The sequence below is a fragment of the Emys orbicularis genome, chromosome 11 (assembly GCF_028017835.1).
Source record: "Emys orbicularis isolate rEmyOrb1 chromosome 11, rEmyOrb1.hap1, whole genome shotgun sequence".
Taxonomy (NCBI): Eukaryota; Metazoa; Chordata; order Testudines; family Emydidae; genus Emys; species Emys orbicularis.
This window is the reverse complement of record NC_088693.1, coordinates 5,877,272-5,893,857: the sequence shown is the minus strand read 5'-3', so window position 1 is coordinate 5,893,857 and position 16,586 is coordinate 5,877,272.

The window sequence follows — 16,586 nt, the reverse complement described above, 5'->3', positions numbered from 1 at the left end:
CCTTCTACCACTCCTAGCAAGGCACAGGACTGGAATAACTGTGTAAATAAACCACTACTCAGTGACACGCTCAAGCCGACTTATTATTTCATTCTTTCAGACAGTTCATAAGGAGATTTTAAAGTAGCTGGAGGCATCAAAATTTCTCCCCCAGTGTTGTTAGACAAGGAGACCATTTTACCAGCAGCCTAATATAAGATTTATGTAAAACCAATTTAAAGCCCACTACCACATCAAGAGTAAAAGTCTTACCACAGAGTCAAATCCCATCTCCTTTCAATAGGGATGGAATATATATTTTTTTACAAATACTTTCCTCATCATTCCCAGCTCTATGCTACCCTTCTCTGAAGCCACCACAGCCCTTCACTAGGAAAGGTTTCTCCTTCAGCTTTTTTTGCAGCTTTCCCAGAGTCACCTTTTGGCGACATTCCTTCTGACCAACAACTGGCAAAGTCTCCAAACCCACCACAAACTTTTTGTCCTAATACTGACAACTCACTCTACTCAGAAGCTCCCTTCTTGTTCTCTATGCTCACGTTAAAGGTTTGGATTGATCCCTAGCTGTTAGTGGACCACAGTCTAACCATTCTTTAAACCCCCTTTTCACCTCTCTCCTACCCTCTGTTGTTCCTTTATAAAGATCTGGTGAAAGTCAACCAGCTGGCTATCCAAGATTTTTCACATCAAGTAGGCAGGTGAATCAGATTGAACAACTCTGATCAAACAAACAAACCCTAAATATTAAGACTAAACCCCACCTTGCATGGTATTAGCCCAGCAAACAGATTTAAAGGGAAATCAGACATTCACCGCTGCAACATGGACCACTAGCACTTGACCTAAGAGGCCAGGAGGCAGATCTCTAATGGTATTTTGGTGCCTACAAAGGCACCTAATTATAGACATATAATTGGGATTTTCAAAAGCACCTAGGCACCTATCTTCCATTGAAATAAATGAGAGATAGGCACCTAGATACCTTTAAAAATCTGAGCCTAAGTCCATTTGCTGGGAGCAAATGGGAGCAATTCATTTGTGGTTGAGTCACAGAAGGAGTATAAGCAACACATTGAACAGCAGGTTTAAATTACAGGATAAAAAAAGGGGGTTAGTGAACTCAAAGTAGATTTGCGAGGCTGAAAAAGTTCATAAAATGCTGAACTCTCTGAAGCTTGTCTCGCTAAAAAAGCCCAAACACTCATGGCTAGTGTATTAAAATGTAAGAAAAGCAGGATTCAGATCATTTAAAAAAAATAAACATGAAATGGATTGAAAATAACAAGCCCAATTCTTGACATTTACAGAGGTGGAACAAAGCCAGCCAACCAACCAACAAAAACAAACAAACAAAATATAGACTCTAATCTGAGCAATGAAAAGGGGGGGAAAAGCTACAGAGAAACTAGAGCATTTCACAAAGGGAAGTAAACATAAAAGATAAGTCATCCGCATGAGCACTCAAGTAAAGAGCAATGTAAGAAACAGATGGATTTTTTTTAAGACGAAGTACAGAAAGCCCTGGATGAATCGGAAGGGGAAAGAAAGGCAAAGCAGGAGGAGACGTGAGATGACCCAGTAACCTACTATTGTTCTTTATGAGTTCTTGTGTGTTTATAGTGCTCAAGATTTGGTCTACTCCCTGTTTATGGAAACCTGACAAGTATTAATGATGCTGCTTTTTAGTGCCTGGCCTTGGCTTACATGACATTAGCTCGTTTAATAAGTCACTATTTACGCTGGCTCCTTCCCAATGCCGTGGTACATCTCCACGGTGAGCTGCTGTCAGCTGCCAGATAGAGAATAGAAGCTAGGCTCACTGAAGGGTAGATGGCACAGTATTCTTGCTGTCAAACAGCAGTATGCAACGGGCTCAGACTTTATGTGCTAGTGGTCAGATTAATGCAACATTAATCTTATTGGCTATATATACGCACACACACACAAATCAAATAGATGTGGCATACATACTCGATAGGGGCACAAGCTGTGGCCCCATAGTTCAGGCTGAACTGAGTTTTGCCCTTGCAGCAAGCATTCACCCTCTGTGTTATGTATGAAGAATACAGCATTTTCTCCCCCAAAATGTTCACTGCTTGTTGTTCGAGCACAGAATTCCGTGTCTGAGAGTTTGCAGGTAAATCTTTTCCTTTGTGGGTTAAAATGAATGAAAAATCTGGTCCGTTAAGAAATTCATCACCCAGTGTGTCAGTCCTTTTTTTTTTTTTGGTCCCAAATGATCTTGGTAATGAAAACATTCTCCCTCAAACGAACACTGGAAATCCAGGAGATTCAAAATTAAAGTGCAACTCAGCAGAAATCAAGCACGTGAAGGTCTGGAAATGCTCAGATCAGGCACCCAAACCACCTTAACTCAGGCCGGTAGTGACTCTACAATTATGATTAGTGCATTTTAGTTCATGGTCCCAGAAACTGTTTTGTAAAGACATTACGTATGTTCATATATTTTTCCTCATGATGTGGCAGTTACAATCAGCACTGTACAGAACAACTGCAATGTAGATGCCACGAATGCAGCCTGCTGAATCCTGCCCCTCCCCACCCCCCAATCTTCTTGAATCCTCTATTAGATGGTCAGCCTTTACCCTGAGAAGGAAATTCAGTTGCCTTTGCCGCTCTGCTGAGGGCACAAGCTTCAGTGTTGTTTTTTGTGAATTGGATTGAAAATTCCCAAGCCATCTCAACACACCTTTCAAGATCCAGTGGTCCTACACATGCCTATCACAACATGTGGTGCACCCCATCCGATTCAGTAAATGCCCCCAATAGCAACTATCTAGGTGAAACCAGATAATCACTCCGCTCTCAAATGAACTCACACAGGAAAAGTATGAAAAACAAAAACACCCCGCCACCTGTGGGTGAACACTTTTCACCAAGCAAGCGCTCTATATCTGACCTATCAGTCCTCATCCTCAATCCTCCTGCACAACACTTCCAAAAGATGAGGCTGGGAGCTTAAATTCATAACTTTGTTTGACACTAAAAATCATGGGCTGAACAGAGACACTGGATTTACGGCTTGTTACAACAATCTGTAATCCACTACCCCCCCTTTGTCCTATAACACTCTTGTTGTCAACAGGTCACTTCACCTGGAAGAATCCCTTAAAGATGTGCTAACTACTTATGCTAAACTATCTGTTTGATTGTACCATATTTAGCTGTGACATTCTGAGTACCTTCCCCAGACCTGAGGAAGAGCTCTGTGTAGCTCGAAAGCTTGTCTCTCTCACATCAACAGAGGTTGGTCCAATAAAAGATACTACCTCACCCACCTTGTCTTTCTCATATCCTGGGACCGACACAGCTGCAACACTGCATACACCATCTCATGAACGCAACTGAATACATGGTAACAACTCTCAGTAGCTTCCATGATGCAAAGGATATGAATCAATGATCTAGAAGGGTCTCAAACCCATTCCCAATCTTCTGAGCCGTCTAGTTCTACTTCCTTGATTTATTCACTCATCACTTTGGTCATATAATTTCCAGCATCCTCAGGAGTCCAATACATATTTAAGATGAGGGTGCCTGGAAAAATGTTCTCATAATAAAATTGCTGATTGATAAAGGAATATTGTTCTGGTTGATGCGAATCCAGCACTTCTCCAGAGCACTGGGTTTCCTGCTTCCCCAGAACTACTTTGTCTCTTTCACTTGGTGAAATATAGTCAAGTTTCCCTTTCCCTCCAGTAACTTGAGACCCATTTCCTCTGATAGCCTATGCCTTTTCTTTGTATCGCTGGAGAACGTCATTTGTCACTCCTGCCATTCACTCACTTTCATGAACGCTGAAATCCCACAATTTCAATGTGACACACTTTTTCCTTATTTCCTAGAATGTCCAGTGCTGGTGATTTAGTGCTCGGAAACAACTCCAAGAGTCTCTCGGCTCATTTTTTTCGACTCACCAGGAAAGTATCAGCAAGAAGAGACTTGCAAGGATAAATCAAAGCGCAAGAGACTCTGCTAAACTAGAGCAATTTTTATAGCATTTAGATGATACTGCAGCACTGTTAACCAGAGTGTAAATGATTGAACAGGTGATGAATTCCTCAGAGGAAAAAGCCATTAGGCAGTTTTAAATCCATAAAAAAAAAAATTGTATTATGTGCTATAAAGAGCAACTGGATGTCCTTTTCTTCCCCCTCTAATAGAATCTGCATCCAATCTCTTCTATATTGTCTTCCTGGGGCATTTTATTAACACATACTAAACAATCACCATGTTGAATTTCAATGTGATTTATAAATTTGCAATTGCAGTGTAGTATTGCTGAACTGCTCCAGTTTCATTCCCATTAGACTCTTGTACATGTTATTTGTAAAATAAGACAACTCAATTGTTTCCTTTTGCATAACACAGTTGTAGGGAAGCCAATGTGTACAATTATCAAATGTGCTTAAGTTACTTAGCAACCTAAATCTTATTTTCAAAAGCAACTTTCAGCTACTTCGGTGTATAAATCTCTTTGACTTTCACTTTTGAAAATGCGATTTAGGCATCCAAGGCCCAGATTTATAAAGGTATTTACATATTGTTGCGCTCAGTGTTGCAATGCCTAACTGATTTAGGAGACCAATTCTCATTTTCTAAAGGGATTTAGGCACTTAGGAGTCAAAATGCCTTTGACGGGCTTCTAAATGCCTAAATACTTTTTGAAAATGAGAACTGGTCTCCTAAAGCAGTTAGGAGTTGTAACGCTGCATGCAGCAATGCTTAAATCTCTTTAAAAATCTGGACCTATGTCATTAATGCTCTTTGGAGATCATTTTGTGGGAGGACCCTTATCTGTACTGAAAAACATCATCTTAGAGAGTCTAAAATAAATGGAAGCTGCCTCACATTCGTGAAGACCCCAAAGTGCTTTCCAAAGGATATATTCAGGCATCACTCCAATTGTCTTTCACCACTGGAATGTATGCACTCCTGGCTTACGAATTTAGCATGTTATGATGAATTCATCGGTTGATTTCAAAGTTTTGCATTTGAAAATTTTAGGTTTAGAGATCTAACTCTCTTAGGCCCCTTTGAAAATCCCAGGTTTAGTAATTGCCACTTCCCTAGTGTTGTAGGATCAAGTCTGCCGTTCTGCCTCCAGCGGTGATCAATTAAGTAAGTTAATGGAGATGGGCCTGTACCAAAATCCATACTTCCAATAAAATGGACCACGACTACATTTATCCAGACATCGCAGCTATTGTCAGGAATCAAACTTGGAACTACCAGTCCCCAAAACACACATCTCTGCCACTTGACATAAAGGAGAAAGCTAGGATAAAGTAACAGGCCAGTATAATCATTGGGACCAGGCATTAGAATGAGCCTAAATCACATGAACATTAAGTCAGTGCCCATGCACTTCTGGAAACAGGAGATTAAATGTTATGGCCAGCCCCTCACACTGTAATGGGTTAAGCAAGAATATCCATTAAACTTGGGCAAGTTTGTATCTAAATCCGAAATTTGCAGCTAGCAACTCCCCCATAATAAACCTAGCTAAGGGTTTTAAGCATGTCTTTAGACCCATTGATTTCAATGAGCAATGTTATACATTGTAGGGTGCGGGTGGGGGAATTCGCTCTGAGCCCAGCAACATGAAGGTTGAACCTTTGCCTGCATAACTACCAATGCAAGTCATGCTCATGCAAATACAATTCAACTTCTAGCCATGATATTTTCTCCCATATCTATTAAGATGCCTTAACACTAGTGCTAGAAACCACTGCAAACGGAAATGAATTGCAAGTGGAGTTTTTCCAGTGCCTGCTGCCCATCAGAAAGATGACCTGAGTCAGCAGTAGCAATATAGCGTATTGCCTGTTTCAAGCTTCAAGTTCTGCTTTTCCACCTTCCTCAGAGCAACTGCCTCCCTACTGATCAAAGGAAATGACCAGCTGTCTGCTATTTAATTGGGACTTGAGAACTCCTTGGAGACTTGAATAACTCAGCAAGCAAACCCTTCCTCCTTGATGAACTGCTGCTGCTGCTCCCCCTCCCTCCCCCTCCCCCCCGATGCTTTCCAGGGATATCTGTCCAGTATGGGGTGTTTTTTGGTCCTTCACAATATGGGGAGGTCAGTCGGACTTTTTTCTTGTAAGTTTCGACAAAGGCGGTTTAAGAAAATGGAAATGCTCCTATTCAGAAGCAGAGGAGAGAAGCAGGGCTGCTTTGAATTGGCCTGCCTATCATGAATGGAACTTGTCACTGATCACTCTAAAAGATGGAAAACTGTATCTCAGGAAGATATTCTCAGTTGTCCACTACAAGGAAAGTACCCACTAGAGCAGGGATCGGCAACTTTTGGCATGCGGCTCACCAGGGTAAGCACCCTGTCAGGCTGGGCCGGTTTGTTTACCTGCCGCGTCTGCAGGTTCGGCCAATCGCAGCTCCCACTGGCCGCAGTTCGCCGCTCCAGGTCAATGGGGGCGGCGGGAAGCGGCGGCCAGCACATCCCTTGGCTCATGCCGCTTCCCGCAGCCCCCATTGGCCTGGAGCGGCGAACCGCGGCCAGTGGGAGCTGCGATCGGCCGAACCTGCAGACGCGGCAGGTAAACAAACCGGCCCGGCCCGCCAGGGTGCTTACCCTGGCGAGCCGCGTGCCAAAGGTTGCTGATCCCTGCACTAGAGAGATGACAATGAAAGAATGCTGTTATTAATCTTTCTTTGTTGAATTAACAGCAAAGTTTCCTATGTGAAGAGAAACCTATTGTTGACACTAATTACTGGTGGCTTTAGAAACAATTTTACCATTTAACCAATGCCTCCTATGCAACACATCTAACTCATGACCTGCTTTGATGCCTATTCATTTAGCCCCCAAGCCTCCAAAGCACTTAAATAGGTATAACCTTGGGCAGTTCAGTAGCTACACTCATGTCAATGAGGATATTCACATGCTTAAAGTTATGGACATGCTTAAGTGTTTTGCTGGATCAAGGCTTAGTAGAGAGCCAGTGCTGACATTTGATGGTTGTTGGGGTTTTTTTTTTTTTTTTTTTTTTTTAAATAGATAGTGGCCCCTGTAGCCCATCACAAAGTTTTAGAATTACTCCACTTGTAAACTATAACTGAAGCCAGTTAAGTAAAATATGTAATAGTAGGAGCATTGCCAGCAGATCGAGGGAAGTGATTATTCCCCTCTATTCAGCACTGGGGAGGCCACATCTCAAGTACTGCATCCAGTTTTGGGCCCCCTACTGCAGAAAGGATGTGGACAAATTGGAGAGAATCCAGAGGAGGGTAACAAAAATGATCAGGGGGCTGGGGCACATGACTTACAAGGAGAGGCTGAGGGAACTGAGCTTGTTTAGTCTGCAGAAGAGAAGAGTGGGGGGGATTTGATAGCAGCCTTCAACTACCTGAAGGAGGTTTCCAAAGAGAATGGAACTCGGCTGTTCTCTGTGGTGGCAGATGACAGACAAGGAGCAATGGTCTCAAGTTACAGTGGGGGAGGTCTAGGTTGGATATTAGGAAACACTATTTCACAAGGAGGGTGGTGAAGCACTGGAATGGGTTACCTAGGGAGGTGGTGGAATCTCCATCCTTAGAGGTTTTTAATGCCCGTCTTGACAAAGCCCTGGCTGGGATGATTTAGTTGGGGGTTGGTCCTGCTTTGAGCAGGGGTTTGGACTAGATGCCCTCTTGAAGTCTCTTCCAACCCTAATCTTCTATGATTCTATGTGTGCGTTCATTAACCCATGTGGACATTTGGGGCCAGATGCATATGTGGTGTAATTCAGTGTAGCTCCATTGAAGCCAATCTGGCCCTATTTTCTGCAGGAATATACCATTTTGCTTGGACACACTATGTGTGTCATTTGTACCCATACTGGGATGGTCTGGTAGAAAATGAAAGCTGCATATGAACTTCAACATAAGCATTCTCTTTCTTGTCACCACATAAAATATTATCTCAACTGGAGAAGAGGTGAAAACAGTGTATTTCTGAAAAAGTGAACCTACCTCTTCACAGAACACAGTGTTCAAGGACTTGTAAACGATGCACATAGGTCAGAATAAACAACACCAACGCTAGGCACATCCTTCCAGTAGGGCTGTTCCACTTGAGGCTGGGTGTTGACAAAGAATCTTAGCTGGGGCAGTAGGTGAAGTTTGATCAGGCAAGTCCTGAGGATTCAATCCCCGAATTTGGAGTAAGTGGTCCTTGAGCAAGTGGAACAGCTTTGATTGTCTGCCCTTGCCCAGCAGACAGGGGAATGAGGAAAGGGGTTTCCTCTGTATACTCATATTAGGGTCTGAAACCCCATAATCTGGAAGGAATTGGATGGTCTGGGCTTGGGAAAAGAAGGACCTCCCCAATCATTGTGCTCAGGATCCTTGGCAATGAATCCCCAGACAGATTTCACTCTGTCTCCAGCTTTGACCTGGTCTTGCCCACCATGCAGGGAAGCTCCAGCCCCCTCTGTTCTCACATTAAAAAAAAAAAATCTATATTACAGACATTTTGGCTTTCACAAAACTCAGCCTCATTGACTAAGCCCAAAGCTTTAGAAATATAGTCCATAATGCTCACAGAGCCATAGGCTCCACAGAACAGGCCCATCCTGGCTTGTAGCCACTCAACATGTCCACTTCCCTCAGTTGTCACTTATCCAAGTTCTACTTGACTTGGTTGAAAAAGAGACAAGGTGGGTTTGGTGGACTTTTCTTTTAGATGGTTGATCATGTTCACACACTACTGTATTCCATGAAGCTGGCCTAGACCAGCAATGCCAGCAGACAGTTCGAAAGGCCATTCCCGCCCAAGAATTTCACCCTAACAGAAAGCAAAGGAAATCTCATGAGGGAACCTGTTCTTATGAGGTGAAATTCTATGGGCTGTGTTCTGCAGGAGGTCAAAGTGATTATAGCAGTCCATTCTGGCCTTAAAATTTATGAGCTATGAACCTTCGCTGCTTACAACTTTTAATAAAATTAAAGGAACGGCAGAGAGGTTGGCTGGTGGGATCACGTGGGATTGTTATAAAAAAAAAAAAAAAAAAGAATGAAGTTGTCCATTTCTTGTAGTCACTAGGTCATTATCTCCTTATGTAGCATAACGCATCTCTCACAAGAAATCCCTCTATGTTCATGTAGCAATTGATCAGCCTCCCACATCTGTCACTAAAATTGCATTTCCCTTCAGGTTCACCAACTGCAGCCTAAGCGATCTCACTGTGCCGTTTCCCCAAGCAACATAGAGCTAGGTAGTATGTACCAGCATTTTATTCTACAAGCATCAGTTTAAGCAGCAGTATTTCTAGGAGGACCAAGACATTATGTCCATTTTTTTTTTATTTCAAGTCCCATTTCAGATTTCGCTCAGAGTATGCGATTATAAAAATGATTTAGTTTTGAAATAAATTTCCTTGTGACTTCAAAAGTGGGTTTTTAATTCGCCAATCCTATCATTAATTTGTGACTCACTCTGTTTTGGCGTTGTCTTGCCTCTTAAAGGATTAAAATGGTAACTCAAATGAATGTGTCTGATAACTCAGCAGCAGCTTAATAACCAATCGGAATGAATCTTCGTCATTTTTTATCCTTCGAAGCTAATCTGAGAAACAACGTAAAACAGAAAATTAAACTCAAAAGAGATTAGAAAGTTTGGGTGTGTTTATTTTTTATTTTCAGGTTATGTTTTCTTTTAAGGCAAATTGCTTTATGAAAGTATTAGAAGTGGCTTCTTGACAGCAAGATGGGATTGGAGTGAAATTTCCATTCTAGTCAAAGCTGTCTTTACAAACCATGCAATTTTCCTTATCCCCCAAGTTTAAATTCAAGGCTCCTATAGTGATATCACACTCAATCAAATCCGACAGGTTATTTCTATTAAAGTTTGGGGTTGAATGGAGACTAACTAGAATGGCGATTCTATTGCTAATATTTCATTCTAGTGGCAGCATGCAATAGCTTGGACGAATTTAAGCAGATAAAATTTATAACATGGCTGGAATTGAAAAACTGCTTGTTTATATAATTTCAATGCATTCAAATAAAATCCCATTTTTTCCTACTGTCTTTAAGTGATATTTCTTTGTAATTGTCTTTTATTGTTTTTGCTGACACAGCCCTTATTAGTTGGCACTGTAATTATTCCTCCTAAACATCTTACTGTAGTATTTTATATCCTGATCTACAATATTGCAGTGATCAATGTTGCTAACTTGCTATTTTCCTATTATCTCACTAAAGGAAAACATGTTTTATTGGTTAATCTCATGGAGATAATCCTGTGTATTTAAACATTTCAATATTTCCAAGCTGTCAATTGCTCGTTTAATCTGGTACAATGAAAACTCATTCTCTTCAATTTTGTTAGCTTCTTTTCAGCTGAAGACCTTTGGCAGAATCAGTTTGTTAATGAAAGAGAAAAAAAAAAAAGAATAAGAACTGCCATACTGGGTCAGACCATCTAGCCCAATATCCTGTCTTCTGACAGTGATGAGTGCCAGACGTTTCAGAAGAAATGAACAGAAGAAGGCAATTACTGAGTGATTCATTCCCTGTCCAGTCCCAACTTCTGGGTATCCCTAAGCCTATGACTTCCAGAGCATGGGATTGCATCCCTGACCATCTTGGCTGAGAGCCATTGATGGACCTATCCTCCATGAACGTCTCCAATTCTTTTTTGACCCCAGTTATACTTTTGGCCTTCACAAAATCCCCTGGCAATGAGTTCCACAGGTTGACGGTGTATTGTGTGAAGAAGTCCTTTTTGTTGGTTTTAAACCTGCATCCTATTAATTTCATTGGCTAACCCCCATTTCTTGTGCTATGTGATGGGGAAAATAACACTTCCCTATTCACTTTCTCCACACCAAAATTATTGCAAGCACTTGTCTTTCCTCTTAGCTTGTTCATCTGTGTTTGAAGAATGCCGATAGCATGTAGGGGAACTGCTATGATAAGATTCACAGGACTGGTTGTATGAACAGAAGGACGGTTTAAATGGAAAGTTTGGCGGGGACCCCAAATAAAAATATGTAATTCCTGTCTGAATGAAAGCCCAGTAATGCATGAGTGAAAGTGAGACAAAGGTAGGATTAGGGAAAGACAGGAATTTGATATTCAGCCAATTCTATTTTTTTTATGTTTGCCAGTCTGGTTGCTATACAACTAATAATCATTGTTTAGAATATTGTATCTATCTATCAATAACTAAATCAAAAGGACATTTGGGGTGAAATTTACCACTGCGCAGAGAGCCAGTATAAGGCTTTGTTATAAGGCTCACCATCCTAGAGTGCCTCCTTGTGGTATAGTGGGGCAATGCAGCTTTCCTGCCTCTGTTTCCACACTACATCCTTCGGCCTATTCCAGACAGAGGACTTGGAGCTTCAGTCAAGGCACTTTAGAGAGTTCAACTCCTTCCAGGGTAACAGAGTCCAAATCCAGAACCACCACCACCACCAAAACAAATGAGTTGTCGGCCTAGCTGGTCTCAGCCTTAAGCCGCCTTCCTCACAGGTGGGCCCCAGATGCAATGGTGTGTCTCAACAGCCATCAACAGATACCTGGCCTCTGGTCAGCCCAACAATTCAGATGAGGCCCACCCTCCTACAAAGGGTTCTGGCCAGCCACAGTCCTAAAATAGCCTAGCTGAGGGCCAGGAGCTTCTTGCCCCCAGTGAGGAGCAGCTTGTCCCCTCTCCTGTCAGCCTTTACCTGCTGGGCTTTTTTCTTTTCCTTCCTCAGTCCCCAAGTTCTAGTTCAGCTCACAAGCCTATGACTTCTCTTGGGCTGACTCTTTACACGCCTCCCCCGCTTTGTCCTGGCCCAGACATCCCAGCTTTGGCCTTTGGCCTCTCAGGTCTCCTGGTTCTTCAGGATTCTCTGGTTCTCTCAGGCCTTCCAGTTCCTCAAACTAGCACGAGCCCAAATTATTGTCCCATATTAGCCTGTCCACCATCCTCCCCAGCCCGCTCTCAATAGCTGGGCTTTCCTCCTTTTAAGTCCCACACTCTGCACAGGTGTAGCAGAGAGGGCTTACTGAACAGGACTGACTGGATCTTGGCCTTCTGGCTCTTAAAGGAGCAGGCAACCCAGTCACAGGCTTATGGAGCACTTAAGACCCATGTAAATCCTAGTGGGATTAAAATGATGCATTAGCTTTGCCCTGGATCTCTGCACAGGTGTGGATTTCACCATCAAGTAGGAAATAGAATTGGGAGTTAGGAGACACTAGTTTTTGACTGCCACTGAGTCACTGTGCAACCACAAGTAGAGCATGTTTATGTGCCTCAGTTTCCCCATCTGTAAAATTTCTATCTAATTATAGTCACTGACTTGTATGAAATGCTTTGGGACCTAGTGTCAAAAAGAGCTCTATATTAACACTAAGTATTACTATTAGTAGTAGTAGTTCTGGTGTCAGGAAATGCAAATGTTATACAAAAGCATAGCACTAAAGATCAGATTTTCAAAGCAGGATGCAGCAGAAGTACTTCTGCAAATGCACACCTCTCTTCCCCTTCATTTGCACACACATATAGAGATGTATCACAAATACCTCTTTCTCACTAGATGTCAAGCAATGAATATCAAAAGCAGCAAACCACTTTCATAAACTTGAAAACATTTGGACAAGTAGCGTGGTTGGCCCCAATACAAAAATGCACATTTTTAACACCAGCATCATGTCTGTCCTCCTTTATGGAGCAGAGTCATGGAAATCCCCAACAGAAATTGCTAGGGAGATCAGCTCATTCCAAAGTAAATGCCCATGGAAGATCTTCAGAATCCATTGAGAAGAGCTTTTTGCATCAGAAATTCTAAGTAGAGCAAGCCAACCTATAGCTGCAAATGTGGTCAGAAGAGAACAATGGAAATATTTAGGACGGGCTTTAAGGCTGCCGCCAACATGACTTCCACATCAAGTATAACATGGTGTCACCATTTCAGGGAAACTACATCTGTATTCCCCCTCCATGGCCCACCAAAGGCATCCACTTTAGACTCCTGGCTCCTCTTGGGTGAAGACCCGTGTCTCACTCCCTCCTCACTTGGGGGTTTTAAGGCTCCCTGGATTATACTGTGATATCTCCAACAAGCCAGATTGCACAAACAGGTCAGTGCCTCCATACTCCCTGCATTGCCCACTGTTATAAGTTACCACACCACTCCTTCTAAACAAGCATACTTATTCTTAAGGTGCAAGCATTAGAGAAAAAACATTTTAAAAAAATAAAAGAACCTAAACATACGCTAAAAAGCTTATTAGAGGTCACCCCAACTCCAACTTCAGGCTCTGGGGGGTGTCAGTCTCAAAACCTACAACTGTGTTTTGTCCACAGATATAGGTTCATAACTGGCTCAGATTCAGAACCAGAAGACAGACTGGACAGTTCCACCATTTCTTTACAACAGCTTGGGTCTTTGATCTCCAGTTTCTAGGAACAGTTGACTGTGACCCACTCCTCAGGGTGTATCTTCAATGGATTGGGTCTTTGCATAAACCTGACTTGGGGAATTTGAATTAACCTCTCCCTAGGTATTCCCCAGGAAATCCATTTCACATTTATTGTCCCCAAAGTCCCTTCTTCTCTGGCACATTTTCAATATAGTCCTTTGAACTCCCAGGCCTCAAGTCACATCTCCCCCAAGAGTTGTTACATACAATCCCAGCACACAACAATACAGAAGCTTTGCATTTAGTACAATGGACCCCAAAAATACTTCAACTCAATTCAATGAGGTCTCCCAAGGATATGCAGGAAACGGCTATATCCGTCACAATGGACAACAACTGGAAAAAGAAAAAATGGGTGGCCTAGAGAAACATTATGCAAAACAATAGAGAAAGAAGCCAAATCCATCAGCACGATACTTAGAAGCCAGAACGGACCAGCACAGAACTGAAGTAAATGGCAGAAACTGGTGGACATCCTATGCAACTAAGGGTGTGGGAAGACAAATAAGGAGAGACATTTATATATTCATTGGGTAGGTAAAAGTGCACTTACCCACTTCGCTACACACAAATGCCCATCTGTGCACACATGTGGGGTTTGGACAACCCTTGGGGCATGTTTTGAAAAGCTGGCTCCTGGAATTAATGACCTAGCAATTTTTAATTTTGCTGTCCTGCCCCCCCCCACCCCCCAAAAAAGGATGCAAATGCTTTGATTACAGCCGAATGTCTAAATCGCAGCTAATCATGTATTCAATAAATGTCACCGTTTTTCAATGCACAAATGGTCTGTGAACAGAATGCAAAACTTTCTTGGTAATTCTATGTTTGTCAGTACTCACAAATTTACTCAGTGAATAACCCTTACAGTGCTGATCATTAGTGAGTGATTTGTTGCAAGCCTTTGCAATTTGCATTTGACCATTCCCACATATTCCATGGCTTTGTTTCTGTTCTCTGCTTGGATGATTTATACAATGAACCAACACAGTGATTACTGGAAACTGCTTTGCAGTCCAGACAATTGGAAATTTGTCTTCAGGGAATATTCAAGCCTAAAATATTCTTTTCTCAAGTATTTTTTGCTTAACAGAGCTCAGTTGCCCAAATGTTCATAGAAAGTTTAAATCAAAAAGTGTTGTGAACACAGAATAGGACATCTATCCATCCCTTAGCTGAGCACCTTTCAAAATCAAACAAACATTCCTATATCTTATTTTGCACTATTAACTCAGCTCTCATCTTAATTAACTCAAACATTATTTATACTGATTCAGGAGACCTATTCACTATTTCTATAGTAACTGGACCAATTCAGTTTACACATCTCCCATACAACTCTACATGGTAGTGTGGAAGCAGAAAAAGAACTGTCAGAAAAGAACTGCAATGCATGACAGTTTGTTAGCAAGAGTCAGGCTAACTGTAGCCCTGATAACGCGAGATTTGTAGAAGCGAGGATTGTGTGAGGCGGGTGAGAAAGTACTGTGTGAGAAGTTATTGTGACCTTCTATAGATAAGGTGTAGAAGACCTTGTATAGATAAGGTATAGGAAATATTGTATGTTGGCAAGAGTCAAAACAATTAAGAAATAAGATATCAAGATGGCTTATGTATAACAAAATGCAGCTGTCCCTCATTATTGTCTGTAACAAAAGGTATAAATGCTTGCTGTAATTGTTTACCTGGAGAGAGACCTGCTTAGCTCTCTCCCTCTGCACAATTGTGAGAGTTAATAAAGCTTCTGACTTGCTGTACCCAAACAAAAGAGTGAGAACTCAGTTTTTCTCCGACAATTTGGGGGCTCGTCCGGGAGCTTTATTAACTCTCACAATTGTGCAGAGGGAGAGAGCTAAGCAGTTTTTCTCCGACAGTAGGGTTTGCATGTCATTTTTCACAGAGCTGAAGAAAAAAATAACAGAAGAAGAGGAGGCTGGCTGTGTTTTGAACCCTAGTTAAAAATGATTGACCGTTAGCCTTTCCTTAAAAGGAAATTAAAAAAAAAAATCACTGACAGGGGGCTTCCACTCAGGGATTAGCTCTGTCTGATAATGCCCCTTCCAATGGTTACACCCCATCAGTTTCTCCTCTGCTGCCCCTCTCAGGAGCTGCAGCTGGCCTCTTCATGACTCAGCCCTCCAGCTAGGTCACTATTTTGGTTTCCCCTGCTGGGGGGCGGGAGGGGGGGGTGTGGATCCAAAAGCAGTATCAGGCAGCCTTCTGTTTTACTGCCTCACAGTGCCACATCTGCAGTGGCTGGCAGGGGAACCCTGGGGCCACCCTCTTCTCCAAGCTCTGGCTCAGGAACCCTCTGCACAATAGCCAAGGTCCTTTCCTTGCACCTCACTGTCTCTCCCTGAGCCACTTCCATAGCTCCTGGCCCTCCCCATGTCTCTGGGTTTGCCAGTCTCCTCACTCCCTCCTCCCAGAGTAACTTTAGGCAATTCATCTCTGCAGCCTCCTGTGCTTCCAATTTCCTGTCTTTTGTAGAAACCCCACCTGTCCCTCACAGGTGCGCTTCTCTCTAATTAGCTGCCTTGAGCCTAAATTTCCCTGTTTGCAGCCTAATTAGCTGATTAGGCCCACCTGGCCTAACTCAGCTCTTGCAGAGCCAGTGTGGGGGGCACACCCCACACATTCACCTCTAGGTTACTAGTTCAAGGCCAGACCAAGTTGGTAGTGACTAAAAGTCATTCACAACTGTTCAGTGGCCTATTGGAAATGAGTTAATGGCTTCAGACAAGTACTTACCATTAAGTGGCTTGGTGTTTATAGCCTTAACTTTAGTGGTTACCAGTAGTGTGGAAATCAGCACTCCTTGCCAAGCCTACTTAATCCAAGATGTGACCCAGGGAGATGCTCTGCAGTGACTGCAGAGAGCAGAAGCTTTGTTAGGGTCTGATCTGGCACAAACTGAAGCCAATGGGAGTTTTACTATTGATTTCAGTGGAAGCAAATTCAAGGCCTCAATCAGGGAATTAGAAAGTTACAGAGAAGTAAATGTCTGGACGCACCCTGCAGCCTCCCAAAAGAATCACCTTTATATTCATATATCCAACACTGAATGTTGCCTCAGCTCTATGTGTGTGTGTGAAAGAAAGAGAGAGGGTGTATGTACACTTTTACACCCCTATATATAAATTCAA